This window comes from Uranotaenia lowii, chromosome 2 (assembly GCF_029784155.1).
Source record: "Uranotaenia lowii strain MFRU-FL chromosome 2, ASM2978415v1, whole genome shotgun sequence".
NCBI lineage: Eukaryota > Metazoa > Arthropoda > Insecta > Diptera > Culicidae > Uranotaenia > Uranotaenia lowii.
This window is the reverse complement of record NC_073692.1, coordinates 63,878,607-63,894,094: the sequence shown is the minus strand read 5'-3', so window position 1 is coordinate 63,894,094 and position 15,488 is coordinate 63,878,607. Positions and strand designations below refer to the sequence as shown.

General features: G+C 34.7%; 1 protein-coding gene across 15 annotated transcripts in view; it reads left to right on the top strand.

Moving 5' to 3' along the window:
• The window catches only part of LOC129748355 (piezo-type mechanosensitive ion channel component-like), a 157,406-nt gene that overhangs the window by 21,397 nt on the left and 120,521 nt on the right, over nt 1-15,488 (top strand). The gene's annotated exons all lie outside the window — the stretch shown is intronic.

Here is a 15,488-nt window from a genome sequence, read left to right as displayed (position 1 = left end):
TCACCATCTCAAACAGGCCATAAAAACTGTAAAAATAGGATCTCCGGTGAAGAAAGCGCCTATAAAATACGGAATTCCGAAACCACACTGAATCACTTCTGGACTTCGACCAGTTGGTTCCATTTTGGTTTGAAAACGTTTTCAAATACTTAGCTCACAAAAATATCTACTATTACAGCAATTTTTGCGGTAAAATGTACCTTTTCTGAGCAGTGTCCGTTTTGCCCGACCATTTTTGAAAAGTGTTATTTGCAAGCATGTTTTAGATGGCTATTATAACAGTCTTGATGAAGGAAATTTACTTATCCCAATGGTTAATACGATAGAAAACAACCTTACTAATCTGCCCATCTGCAAGAAAACAGCGATGAAAAAAGCAATTAATTTTTATGAAAAATATTTTCGAATAGAGAAACATGTTAACTTTTCTTTTAAAAATACAGGGAATTCAGTTTTCTTAATTCATTATTTCCCCAAATTATCATCAAATTTTATCAAGAATCAAATTTCAAACTTAAACCTTGATTTTGAATCTAGATTGCAAAAATCAGGTTTGAACCGCAAAATTTCAATGGATTGATTTCACTTTCAAAAATTTGAAAGTTTTTCATAAATGGTAAAAAAAATTTAATTTTCTCGAGAGTTGTATACATTGAGCTTATTTGTTTCGAGCTTAGAATACATTTTTTTTTACTGGTTCGTTTAGCTGACTAATAAACAGGCCTGACTTTATTTCTACAAAGAGGAAAAATAAACAAAATACGGTGGTCAAATCGTGCGCAAAATATTTGGATCGTTAGTGGAGAGATATTTTGAAAAAAAAAATCGTAACGGACAGCAAAGCGAACTCTTTAACGGGCACCTGGCAGGCTCCCAGTCAGAAACTTTTCGTTGACAAATGTCGTCTGTATTTTCCGGACATAAACAAGGAGAAAAAATTAAAAATTTGATGTCTAGTACTTGATAAGGCTGATGATCTGTGTGGTAGCTGCAAATCAGTCAGTGTTTCATAACGATTGACACGATTATTGACTAAATACACAGCAAAAATTATTTCCTGTAAAATTACGCAAATGTCCTGTAACAAAAAGGAGCAGGATATTTACCGTAATTTCACAGGTCGAAAACATGATTACGTGTCATTTAATTTTTAAAGTGTACAAATTTTTTTACAGGACATTTGCTGTAATAATAAATGAATCTCCGTTAACTTTAAAGGAAAACAATTTAAAATTACAGGCTTTGTTAATTACAGGTGATTTATTTTAAAGGTTGTAGTTTTCAGTGACACGTAATAGTCAAAAAAATTTTCTATGTATACAAAAAAAATTACTTCCAAATTCGATCGTTTTTCCTGCACAGCACTTCAATAGGTCCCACAAAGTGTAAAACTCTGTTTTGGTTGAATCTCAAATCGTACCATTACGCAAAAACTGTGGTAGAGTGATCAAAGGTAAAATATGTTTTTTTATTGTGCCGAAGGAGGACAATTGGATAAATTTGTCATAATTTTAACCATATCAAAAATTTGAAGTAATTTCGAAGGTTAAGCTTTAGGAAATAGAATACGAAATCAAAAATTACCTTTATTTGGAAAAAGGGTGGTTCATAGTATATATCAGAGTGACCCGATTTTGGAAAAGTTATGCGTTGCAGGCTAAAATAGTTGCTAGGCCTACACCGACATTTTTTTTACTATTACCTGTCACTGAAACTGCAACCTTTAAAATAAATCAACTGTAATCAACAAAACCTGTAATTTTAAACTGTGTTTCTTGAAAGTTAACAAAGATTAATTTAGTATTACAGCAAATGTCCTGTAAAAAAGTTGTACACTGAAAATTAAATGTCAAGTGATCATGTTTTTGACCTGTAAAATTACGGTGAGTGTCCAGCTCCTTTTTGTTACAGGACATTTGCGTAATTTTACAGGAAATAATTTTTGCTGTGTATTTAGTCAATAATCGTGTCAATCGTTATGAAACACTAACTGATTTGCAGCTTCCACAAACAGATCATCAGACTACTCAAGTACTAGACATCAAATTTTTCATTTTTTTCTCCTTGTTTATGCCCGGAAAATACAGACGACATTTGTCAACGAAATAATTTTTGCTGTATAGTACAAGACCTCATGCCAAATTTGGGCCAGATCGGACTCGGGAAAGGGTCGCTCAACGAGCCTGAAATTTGTATGGGATTTTGAGACATTTAGTTAGGGAGGAGCATGAAAAACCAATTTTCATTTATAACTTGGTCCCCTTCTCCCCGATTTCTTTTGAATACGGCTTGTCTTAAAGCCTCAACTATGAAAAATATTCCATCTGAAGACTGAATTTCGATTCGAGTTGAGATAAAAATTTTATTAGGCTTCAAAAATGGGCTAATTTTTGAAGGGTGATACACTGTTAACGCTGACTCAAAATGTTAGACGCAATGCCTTATTAACAGTGATGAATATCATCCTTAAATAAGTTAGCCCATTTATGAAGCCTAATAACTTTTTTATCTCAACTCTAATCGAAATATGGTCGAAAAATGAAATATATGTCATAATCTAGGGTTAAACCATATTCAAAAGAAATCGGTCGAAGGGGACCAAAGTTATTTATGGAAAAACTGGTTTTTCATGTCTCAAAATCCCATGTAAACTTTAGGCTCGTTGAGCGACACCTTCCCGTGATCCGATCTGGCCCAAACTTGGCATCAGATCTTAAACTAGGCCTAGGAACAATTTAAGCCTGTAGCGCCAAACATTTTACAAGCTTGAAATTTTCCATACAATTTAAGAGCAGTCTAGTATACTTTACAGAGGGCGCACCTGGTTCCAAAAGTCCAAAAACTTCTTCATTGGACGATATCTCAAATATCTTCCAGATCCTTGCATTGAAAAGTAATTTACAAAACATAGTGTTGCATTTTTTTTTCGAATATACTATAAGTTCGGTTGTAAAAATTAAGTTTTCTAAGATTTCATCAAATTTACCGATTTTTCCGGCTGTGTTCCTTGAAATATTCCGCAATTTTTCAAAATATCTAGCAAGCAAAAGTTCTTACAACCGGTCGCAATAGTATGGACTCGACACGTCGAAAAAAATTGTTAAAAGGTAACAGAACCAAAATTGTGTAAAAAAAAGTTATAACATTTAATAATCAGCGGAAGAATTAATGATTAGCAAAATGACTTTTTCGTCGATTACTTATGTGGTTAGCCGTAACTCACAGTTAAATGTCCACCTTTAGGCGATACTTTGCAAAACCCCACGTTTTTGGCAATAAAGTGACTCTCTTGATTTGAATTCCCTTCTTTTGTACAACTGACTGTTGATCGCTGTTTGTTCCGGAAATTTTAGAAATAACAAAGTTTTTAGAGAAACCAACTCTCGGGCAAAAAGTTTGCGTTCAGATACTAGATCGTGCAAATTTCTGTCGATAAGCGACTCCTTACAGTTAATCAAATGAGCTGAAATTTGGCATGGGGCCTGCTGGAAGGCCAAGAAACGATTTCAGGCCCAAAGGTTTTGATTCCGAACCATAATCCCTATTTTAGACCACCCTAATTTGGAGCCACGTTTATAACATGTGGTTAGCTGAAACTTCCCGGGTAAGGTTTTTCTGTTGTATTTTCTACAATAATTTATTTTCTAACATTCAAATTTCACTAACCCTTCGTTTAATAAAGTAACAAATTGGCAATAACACTAGTTTACAGCATTTTTGAACTCAGTAAACTGATGGTCATTTCTTATGTGAAATCGGGCGCTGAACCCGAAAATGAAATTCAAAAAAATCTCAGTAGAACCGTTTTTGAGTTATGCTTCAAATTTGAAATTTTGGAAAAAATAAAAAAGTTTTTGTACTTAGATTAAAATATCTCGAACGGCATAATAGTAATTTGGAATCTCTCTTTTGCATATTGAAGGTGAATAAATTTTCTATCGATCATTTGAACACTGTTTTTGCGTTTGACCAACAGTATTGTTGATATTAGTGACTTTATGAGAAAAAAAATTATAAAAAACGCATTTTTTTTTAGAAAAAATTTTGTTTCAACGAAAGTTTTAGGCTCGATGGTAGCATATAAAAAATCTCATTTTCTTTTGCGCTTGAATGTCAATTTTAAACAAATATTTCAAGTGGTTATTTATCAAAATCGGTTGAATATTGAAGAAGTTATGGCTACTTTACCAAGTTATTGATGAAAAACCAGTATTTTTTTTCCTCCCGGGCAGAAAACCTTAAAATTTCATTCACGTTTGAGACTCGAGCAACCCCTCCCTATGGTCAGATCTTCCTGAAACTTGGCATGAGACCTCCTGGTAAGCTAATAAATAATTTTGACTTGGAGCGAGTGAGATTTAGCATGTGTTATTCTTTCTATACTATGATAAGTGTACTGCGGTTCGTTAAATTATTAAAAACTGCAAAATTTAAAGTTATGGTAAAGTAGCCATAACTTCTTAAATTTTCAACCGATTTTGATAAATAACCACTTGAAATATTTGTTTTAAATTGACATTTAAGGGCAAAAGGAAATCAGATTTTTTGAATGCTACTATTGGGTCTAAAACTTTCGTTAAAACAAAATTTTCTCTAAAAAAAATGCGTTTTTATAATTTTCTCTCTCATAAAGTCACTAATATCAACAATACTGTTGTTCAAACGCAAAAACAGTGTTGAAATGATCGATAGAAAATTTATTCACCTTCAATATGCAAGAGAGGGATTCCAAATTACTGTTAAGCCGTCCGAGATATTTTAATCTAGGTACAAGAACTTTTTTAATTTTTCCGAAATTTCAAATTTGGAGCTTAACTCAAAAACGGTTTTACTGAGATTTTTTTTTAAATTTCATTTTCGGATTCAGCGCCCGATTTTACATTAAAAATGTTGGTCAGTTAATCAAGTTCACGATTTTTTTTAAATTTTGTAAACTAGTGTAATTAGTGTATGAAAAAAAGTGAAAAACCGTATTTTATTTTAATTTTTTTTCTTGATATTCTCATCATTTCCAACTGTTTAAAATGATTTTTGAGGAAAAATAAAAAATCATGAAATGAAGGGTTAAGCAGTGGATTAGAAAGAACGATAATTCTTCCGTACCTAAACCTAAAATTGATCATTGGGCTACCAAAATTGACATGTGTTTGAGAACGAGCCTCAGTTTTGTACGGAAATTTCAGACATTTTGTTCGGAAGAAACACAAAAATTATGACAAACATTTCACTCGAAGAGTTACTCAACTTGAAACGCTTGCAATTCTGTCAAATATTGACCAACGAACGATTAAATTCTGATTGTTAATTTTTCTTTTTCACCTCATAACAATGGTTTGGCTGTTGTGTTAGAAACCTCTCAAACGAGGGTTGTTACTGGGTTTATTTAGTGAAATAAACTTCAACGTCGATATCAGATTAAATCAGAATTAATAATTGATCGTGAGATACAAATCAGCAATCTAGAACTGTTTCTCACAAGTCACACACAGAACATCAGAATCCATCTACTGCACCCATCGACGCTCTCAATGTCAAAAGACAAGCCACATGTCATTTCCGCATAAGTTCATTCCCACTCGTAGTCGCCAAGAGGTCGCATTGTCCTAGAGCAGTGGTCGGCAACCTTTTGAGTTAAAAGAGCCAAAAACTTCAAATTTTCAAAATTTCAGAGTTTAAAAGAGCCACATTAAATATTTATTGTTTTTTTATTTAAAAAAAATCTAAATATATGAAATATCAATGGACATTAGTTATAAGAAAATAACATTAAACCTATTTTAGCTTTTTTCTAGCTCTTGGAACTTTTGAACTTAAATGAATACTTTGCATGAAGTATTCATGTAAACTAGACTTTGCTATACTCTCCTCTAGAGTACTTTTCATTAGACGTGTACTTTTCACTTGTCAAATATATCTTCTACCAATCGGACGCGTTCGTCTTTTCTTCTGCTCCGTAAAACCTTTGTTAATTTTAACCAATTTTTTGCAATTTTGACAGAAAAAATCGGCGAAACGAATAAGTTTTTCACTAGAATATCTCATTTAAGTCTATTCCAATCGAATACTGTGGAAATTTGAGGTATTGTATAGCTAAACACAAAAATAGGTGAAAAAAACCATTTTTTGCAAGGTTTCCTTAAATTATTATTTTTGCAAGTTAAGTACACAACATAGAGCTTAACAATGTTCTACAAAGTTGATGTAAAAGGTATAATGAACAACTTTGTAGAAGAAACCATGCCTGTATCTTGCTTCTGTAGAAAGTTAGATTTTGGCGCCACCATGCGGAGAAAAATAGAACTAATTCAAATCCATCAATAGATAGCGCAAATATAGCCGAGTAACTTTGTCGAAGACACCAATGAGCTACAACGAAGCCTCTGGCCTGCAGTCAATTTTGACCGCAAAAGTGTGGTTCCTGGCCCACTGTGCGGCGTGCAGGAGAACGGAGTGTGGAGGTGAAAGATGAACAACGAGCTTGCGTGACTCTACGGCAAACCCAGTATCCAGAAGGTGGCGAAGGCTGAACGGATACGCTGGGCAGGACAGGATTACTAATTTACTTTATCTAACAAGTACCAACTGGAAGTCTCCGATATCTCTTATTCTTTTACACGTTTATAAAAACATAGTTTAGCATACATCAGTGAACGTAATTTAAACACTATCCTCAGGTTCGGCCTGAAAATCTGAGCTGTTATTTTTGTATAAGAAACATGTTTAAAACATTGTAACAGAACTTAAAGCTACAAAATTTTTTGTTTAAGTGACTCAAATGATATACCGTAACAGGGTTTCAAATTCGACTTATTGACGAATTAGGTTTATTTGAAATATTTCAAGTACCAGTCACGTTCCACTAGAAATTTATAAAAGAACTCTAAGCCATTGGAGATAAAATGTAAATCTTTCGTAATGCAACTTTCAAAACACGATATCTTGCATTGTTCATTTAAAGCTCGGTTTTATTGGAAAAAGTGTTCAATAAGATTGCAATAAAAAGTGAATCCGTACACTTCCTATGAAACCATAGGAGTGTAGAAGAAAAAAATCACAATGGCAAGTTTCAAGTTCTATTATGCGTTTTCAAATTTTTCTTTTTATCAAAACCTAGTTTTGATTGTTTAAGTGTATAAAAGAAGTAATTATGTTTAAAAGAAAGTCTATCATAATAAAACTGTAATAACATTAAAAGAAATTTTCGAAAAGCTTTTGAATAATTGGAAACAGATTTTTTAAAAAAGCATTTAGAAAAATTAAGAATAGAAATAATAATCTCAATAATAAAGGAAGACCAAAAACCAGGATGTATAATATTATATCGCACTAGTCAAAAGTGTCTCCAAATCATATCCTACCCCCGTTTCCAAATCAAAATTATTTTGCTAGGATGCAGAGGTGACCTCGGTCCTAAAGCATGAGTTATGAATCTTTCAATCCTTTCTCTCTATTTTCCTTCTATCCATTGACTACTAGGACGTGGCCGGCGCCGTTATTGATGTTTAAAGAGAGAGCATCAGTTTTGTTCATTGTGAATGTGTTGTCAATCCCAGACACCATTCATTTGACCTCTGGACAAAATTGATGGCCTCGGTCAATCACGGAGTAGCAACCATTGGCGATGTGGAACTTGTTCTACTGAGCCACACCTGCGATCATGGAATTCGAAATGTTTATACACTATAACAGTGTCTTAATTACAATGAGAATTTTTTTTGCGTTGAATTGAATATTGCTTTGCAACTATTTATGATTCATTTCGAGTTCAATGATTTCAGGTGGATGTGAGTAGTCAATCAAGCTAAGCTAAGCTAAGCTAAATGAATACTTTGCATGAAGTTAAAGTGCTTTTTTAAACATATTATTTAAAACAGAATATCTATAATTTCCTCGACAAAGAAAAGCTTTTTAAATAACAGTAGAGGGAAATAAATGTTCTTCAAATTATCCTTAGATTTTGCTGATCCTTTCTAATATCTAGAAGTATGGGGTAAAATTCATCTTAATTTATGTAGTCAAAAATCTTAATCTTCAAAAATTTTGCTCCCGACAACTGGTAGAATTTTAAAAATTTATGATATCAAACAGACGTGTCTTCAGATTCTCAAGCATCAATTAAAAAATCTCATTTTGTATCACATGCGTTTCTTTAGTATTGTGCAATCAATATGCATTGAAAAATGAATAAAATACATTGTAGATTATCCATCAATGCTTACTAAAGCTTGGATTACTGGAAAAATAAATCGGTGGTTTACCAGTCTGTAATAATGTGATTTGGCAGCCTCTATAGGAAATTTGTGACAATTACAGTACATTTTAACTGGCTTTATAAGAATTGATGCAAATAAATCAACGGCGATTAACTCTTAATCTGAAATGAATAAAAAATTATGTCAATTACTGAAACTTTGTTCAAAATGTGTGTGTTTTTGGTAAATATTGACTGCACGCACTTGAAATGTTAAATGTGTTCAAAAACTCAAAGGTTTACACTTTTTGTAAATACATCAGAGTGGCCAGCAAACCGGAAAACGGAAAAACGCGAATTGAAAAAAGGACCGGGAAAACCGGGAAAACCTGGAATTTCAAATCAAAGCTGGGAAAATTCCCAATGGATCATTTTTCCCCTAAATAAACCTATTGTATTCTAAATTTCGTTCATATTATATTTTCTCAATAGCAACATAAAATCGTGCTTACCTTTTAATGCTCTGAAGTTTTTGAATTCCAAAATATGTATATTGAGATTTTTTTGTAATTTAATTCTTTTTGACATTTATAAATTTTACAAATTTTTGATTAGCGAAGAACTTAAATACGACAAAACAGAAAAATTAAACGTGAGTGACCACCATGTTACATGGTTCTTAAAAAAGAACAACATTATCGTTATCTGAATGACCATATCATGAAATCTCAAACGAAAAAACCGGGAGTTTGGAAACTCGCTGGCCACCCCAATATTTACAATTTAAGTATAAACAAAACTGCTTCGGGGTGAAAAGGTCAATTTAGTTATTGATACCAAGTTAAAATTTAGCCTGTGATAAACATTTGAAATATATTTTCAGAATTTAAATTTTCATTCATTCTAAATGCTGATTCGAGATAGAAAAATTTTGAATCTTTAATTTGTTATTCTCAATTCTCAGTTCTTAGTTTTGGAATATTTTATTGGAATTTCGATAAAATAAGATGAAAATTTGGAATTTCGTGCAAATTGCTAATAATCTTGGAAAGAACCGGGCCTTTTTCTTCGGTATCTCCCAAATTTTCCTTTGAAAACCTGGGAAAGTCCCGGGTAAACCAGGCAATCTGTAATGTTGATGGGGTATCAATATTCCGATACATTAAAATAATCGTTTTCAATTAAAATTATTGTGATAGGATTGGTGGTTTATCCAATATTTTTAAGTTGTCATGCGATAAAGTTGAAAATATTTTTGAAATGGTTGATAATTTCTAATAAGATTTCGTAAATTTCAAGTAATCAATTTTCAAAGAGTGCAAAAAAGTGATTGTGAGTGCTAAAAATATAAAATTTTATAAGGGTTTGTGGGGTTTGGTTAACAAAACATTATTTGAATTTACGGTAAATTATAAATTAATCTTGATCTCTATGCTGATGCTTCGTGAAAAGCAAAAAAAAAAATGTAAAATTAAGCTTCTTAAAAATGATATTTGGCCATTTGGTCCTTTCCACATGTTCCTACAACGGATGCAATTTTAAAATTCCCTTGTGGACCTATGAAAATCCGTGTGCCAGGCAAGGTTTCCGAAAAAAAATCTGTGTTTTTGAGAAAAATAATTCTGACCTTCTGTGATTTTACCCAAAAATTCTGTGATGGATTTCTGTGACGCTATTTCCTTGAATTTCGTAGAAAAGTTGGGCATTTTTCACAATTTAGTTAGGCAAAATTAATTACCATTACCAATCTTATCATACTTTTCTAATTCAAGGTTAGACATCTAAATTTGATACTATTCAAAAAACTTATAATTTCGAAAATCCATTCAAAATTTAAAATTTCTGTGAAACCTGTGAAAATTTCAAAATTCTGTGTTCTGTGACACAGATTCTGTGATAAAAATTTTCTCAAAATTCTGTGAAATTACAGATTTTTCTGTGGTTTCGGCAACCTTGGTGCCAGGTCACAAGTCTCAAATGCCGCTTTTGCACGTTTTATAAATATTTAATTCAAAAATATATGGAACATAAGCCCAGTGAGCTAAAGAGCCGCAGCTTTACATCAAAAGAGCCGCATGCGGCTCGCGAGCCGCAGGTTGCCGACCTATGTCCTAGAGAAACAAGTGCCGTGGTGTTAAAATCGATGAAGATAAGAGGTGTCTAAAAACCTGGATAAAGCCCTTGCTTGACCAACTGCATGCTGCATGTAATCCAGAGGTAAAACCCAACTGCATATTGAAATTCTGGTGTTAATTCCTACCTACAATTCACAGAACACCACATCGACACCACGAGGGTATTTTGTATTACTGCTACGAATATAAGTTTCTAGCTGCAGGTAATTTAATACATAGCGAAGCATTTATCACGCCTAAATGATATCTTACTTGGATGCAGGAACGCAGTAACAAATCCTGAAGACGGACGACCTTCTTGCGACAAATCTTACATCCGGTCAAGGAACCACAAATCTCATAGGTATAACCTCAATTTCTCAAACTTTGTGTGAACCTAATGTCAGGTTTCATATTCATTCAGAAGGCTACGGTCTCCGGTAAACGCTCAACTTTATGCATGTCACATCAAGAAGGCCACAACAATTCCAAGCTGCATACCGGCCTTAACTTGCATCTGAAGCATAAACCAGAAAGGCTCTCAATAGAGGTAATTTTGAAATCTCAGACATTCAGAAAGCTTGAACTAATATTCGTGCATCAGGGCCTTTAATTCAGATGCTGAGTCACATCACACATGCGCATCGGATGGATCGATTTTGCAACTCAGCATAAAACCAATACAGGGAACGACAATCGAGCAGTTCGCGGACGGAGATTTGCATGCGTCGGATGTTCGAGCGTCGGTCGAATCACAAGGAGTGTCAGCGCGGAATATCAGCGTCGGAAGGTGTGTGCTTGTGTGTGGATGAATCCACTGAAGTGAATGGGAAAGAATTGGGTAGTCGCTTCATGTGTCCGCGATCCAGAAAGGTGCCGATTCTGTTCGCCAGCATAAAATTGATTCCAAGCGTTTGTTCGGGAAGAAAATTTCCCGGATTCGGAGTGTAACCACCACAGAGGAAAATATCGGATGTGTGCATGACATCAGCCCGTAGGAGGTCTGGTGTGTTTACAGTTCCCACACGAGTGTGCGGGCAGAGCGGATTGGTGGTCACCACTACAACGAGGAGATGTTGCATGCATGACAATCCCACCCACCGAGTGCTAAGTAGTGTGCATGAGTTCGGAGAATGGGAGGACGGGTTTGTTTACAAACGGGTTCTGATTATGCGTGAGCTGCAGATAACTGACAGCATACTAGTGTGGCTTGAAGCTGTAGTGGGAGAAGAAAGCCAATTACTATATTGATCCGTGGCCCGATGAGGATTCACCTGCATGCCAAACACGGAATGTTCCTACACGCACGAGAAACTGAATGTACAATGTAAGTCAACCTAGATTTAAGAATAACTGTAATATAAGATCATGCATCCAAAATCAAAATTCATTGCAATTAGTCGCGTCTTTCTTTTGAATCGTCCTGTTGTTATTGAGCGTTTATTATGACTGATTAAAGAACTATTGTGGATGAAGTAAGTTTGACTGTTGGAGATATTTAGAAAGCGAAATTTATGCATATAATTCTTTGACGATTTTGCATAATCGTTATGGCAATCTTAGTCTGAATTCGCCGTGAAAGGCATCAAGGCTGAATTTAGTTTACTTATCCATTCACGCCCTCTTCGAATAGAAGCAAGGCAACAGGGTTGGCTGATAATTCAAGTGTTTGAGTAAAACCGAATTCCTTTTATTTACATTTATGTATGTCTGAGGATTATGTAATATTCAAAATGGTATAAAGTTCAGGCTGATAACGATGGATGGATGGAACAATTCGAAAGTTAGTTCCTAACGTTGTTGATAGTGATAATTCGCCTCTACGTTGGTTTACTCAAGCGGTAGCATCAAATGAATACTCGACTAAAAGCTGCCGGCTAACCTAACAGGAAAAAAACTGTGCCGAACACACTTTGTTGCGGTAGGTAAAGATTAAAACCAGATTAGCTCGATGGCGATGGTTCTCATTTCGAGATTTCTCTGTCTAACAGGATTATTTTTAATCTTGAATGTATTCTTACAATACGTTTGTTGCAATACTTTTTGGACAGTCAGTCTGATTTCATATGAAACCAAAATGCGCCACGTGATTGAATCCCCAAGCTATCTTTCTCACTGAGCTGAACTGAGATTCCCCAAATAACAGGAGGGGCGTACATTGACTTTTCCCAATGGGCGTCGTCGTACGTTTCCCATGTTTAAAACCAAAACTATCGTTCGCATATTTTATTTCGATTTCATCCATCTATTTATGCCGGCAATTCTCGGCGAACCTCTCGAACGGCTTCGTCGTTGCGTGTTTCGTATTTATTTTAGTTAGAATATGTATGACATCATCATATCCATGGATTATTGTGGGTACGTTTTGGGTGAATGTGGTATTTATACTTGAGACATGAACCGATGATAATCAACATGTGCTACAAAGTTGACGCCTGGCTTGAATCGGATCATTGGCGATGATTATTATGACAGTAAAACAAAAGTGCCAATAAAAATGCAAGTTTGAAATGTGCCGTTTTTCTCTTTAAGGCTTTATATGTTAATCATGGGTTTTAATCAAACTCAGGTACCTATTTATAGACAAATACCTAAATGAAATAGTACAAAGAAAGTTTTTTTTATTTGATAGGTCATTTGCTCCTTACAAAATCCCACTTATACGTAAGACATACTATTCTTGGAAAAAGACTAAGTAGCAGAATATTTCCTGTGTTAACTAAATGGTTCCGCCAATCTTCCGTTCCATTTCCTAAACGCTGACCTTCCGGTAGTGCTAAAGGTTCGTTCCTTCCCACGATAGGTCAATTCGCTTAGCTCCGTTTCATTACAAATTAATGAGGAAGGACAATTGCCTTCCAAATAGCAACCGCAAGTGGAGAATGCGTGAGGACTATCGATTTCCCGATGTGTCCCCTCCTTGTTAGCTTCCGTCCAGTATGTTTGCTCGCTGTGATACTAAGAAGCATTTATTTGATTTGTAGAAGCATTCTAGTCGAGCGTTTGTTTGTCCCTGTTTTATTTATACAATGATATGTAAGGTTATATTTAGGAAAAAGCTAACCCGAATCGAATCGAATTAAAATCTTTAATTTGCAATCTCTCCTCCAGATTAGTTATTTTAAATTCATACTACAAAAAACTGAAAATTTCGAAGAATAGCCGTGAAAAATGAAATTTCTTAGAAATCTACTCTTTATTTCTTAAATTTTAAATTAAACTATAGCAATTTCTTCGCTACACTCTTTGCATGCGATGATAACAAAATAATCTTGACATATAATTGATTAAATACGGCCAATATTATCTTCAACTGATTAAATCCTTCAAAAACAGTGCGAGGATCGCTTTCCTGCGGGTTTCCAGCGAGTGCAATTTTACTACCTGAATATCCACATGACTCGACATTCCGGCATATTTGCTGCCATCCAATTTTTCTCAAAGCTTATTTCAGGAACTTATTCTGAACTCCCTCTAGTCTGGGAACGTTGTAGTACGGCCGCCACATAATACTGACGTACTCAATGAGGATCTGAACTAAGTAATCCCGTGTAAATTGAAACGACCATCCATCTCGTGACAAATTCTACTGAAAGTACTGAAAACACTGAATTTACCTTTGCTACAACTTTTCCTATAGTTTTTAAAAAAAATCGACTCAACGCCCAACTCTACTAGACACAAAACACACGACGTATTACAGGACACGACACTCAACTTTCTTACTTAACGGAAAAAGGGATTAAAATTTCCTATTTTGTCTACCGGTTTCGGGCTCTATGTTGCCCATTTACACACGGAAAATAATAAAAAGGTAAAATTTACCGAGTTAGCAAAGGTGAACGCTCGTGAAAGCCAAAAAGGTTACTTCTACCTCTTCGAGGTGAAACTCACCTCACAGCGAGGTAAAATTTACCTGAATCGAGGTTGGAAAAAAGGTACAATTCACCGAGAAAAAAGGTAAATCCAAATAAGGTAAAACTTACCTCGTAGCGAGGTGAAATTGACCTGAATTGAGCTAAACAAAACGGTACAATTCATCTCGAACAAAAGTAACTATTTGCCGAATCCGTTTATTGAGGTTAAGCTGTTTTGTCGTTCAGAAGGGAAGTTTTGTTTCGTGCCAATATGGAAAAATCGGAACAGAATGGTAAGTGTTTTCATCATAATAATTTGCTTTTGTTTTAGATCGGCCCAGCTTCGAGCTGTATTCCACGTCATCCTCCAGATATCATTCCGGAAAAGCCGGACCTGACTGGATAAGTCGCCATTATGGCGCGGAAGAACGAGAAGTCGAATTGCCACGAGCCTGGCGAAAAAAGGACTTACCTCAATAATTTTTTTTAAACAAGGTGATATATTTAAAAAAAAATATAATGAATTGTCCCTATTTATTTATAAAATAAATATAAATTTTTCAATGAATTTTGTTTTCATTTTTATTGAAGAAACCAACCAAACCAACAAGCATTTACCTTTCAAATCAGTGAATGGGAAAACGATATTATTTACTATTTTGCTAGGTGAACGGGAAAAAGGTAAAATTTACCATTTTGCTAGGTGAATTGAAAAAAGGTAAAATTTACCTTTTTGATAGGTGAATGAAAAAAAGGTAAAATTCACCTCGAAAGAGGGGTGGAAAAAAATCACCTCGCAAAAAGGTAAATTTTACCTTTTTATTATTTTCCGTGCAGGACGATGTCCGACTCATCCGATAAGTATATGGGCAACACCGAGCCCAAAACCGTTCGACAAAAAAGGTAATTTTAAAACCTTATTCCTTGATATAAGAATGTTAAGTGTCGTGTCCTGTAATATATCGTGTGTTTTGTATCTAGTAAAAGTTCTAAGGTGAGCACATATCAATTAAAATGAGTGGCCCAACTCTACATCCAAATCTTTTACTATTTTTTTCCGAGCAACAATTCAACCAGTTTTTAGGCGATATTCGTTTTTAGGCTGATGTCATGCTGAAGCTACAAGCAACGCAACGCGTTCACACGACAAACCAGCTCTCATTTGATCTCCATGGAAAAAGCGCAGACCTGTCATACTGAGCGCTTTGTAAAGCGCGACAAATCCATGGGAGATCAAATGAGAGCTGGTTTGTTGTGTGAACGCGTTGCGTTGCTTGTAGCTTCAGCATGACATCAGCCTTAGTTTTGGTTATTTTAAGAGAAAAA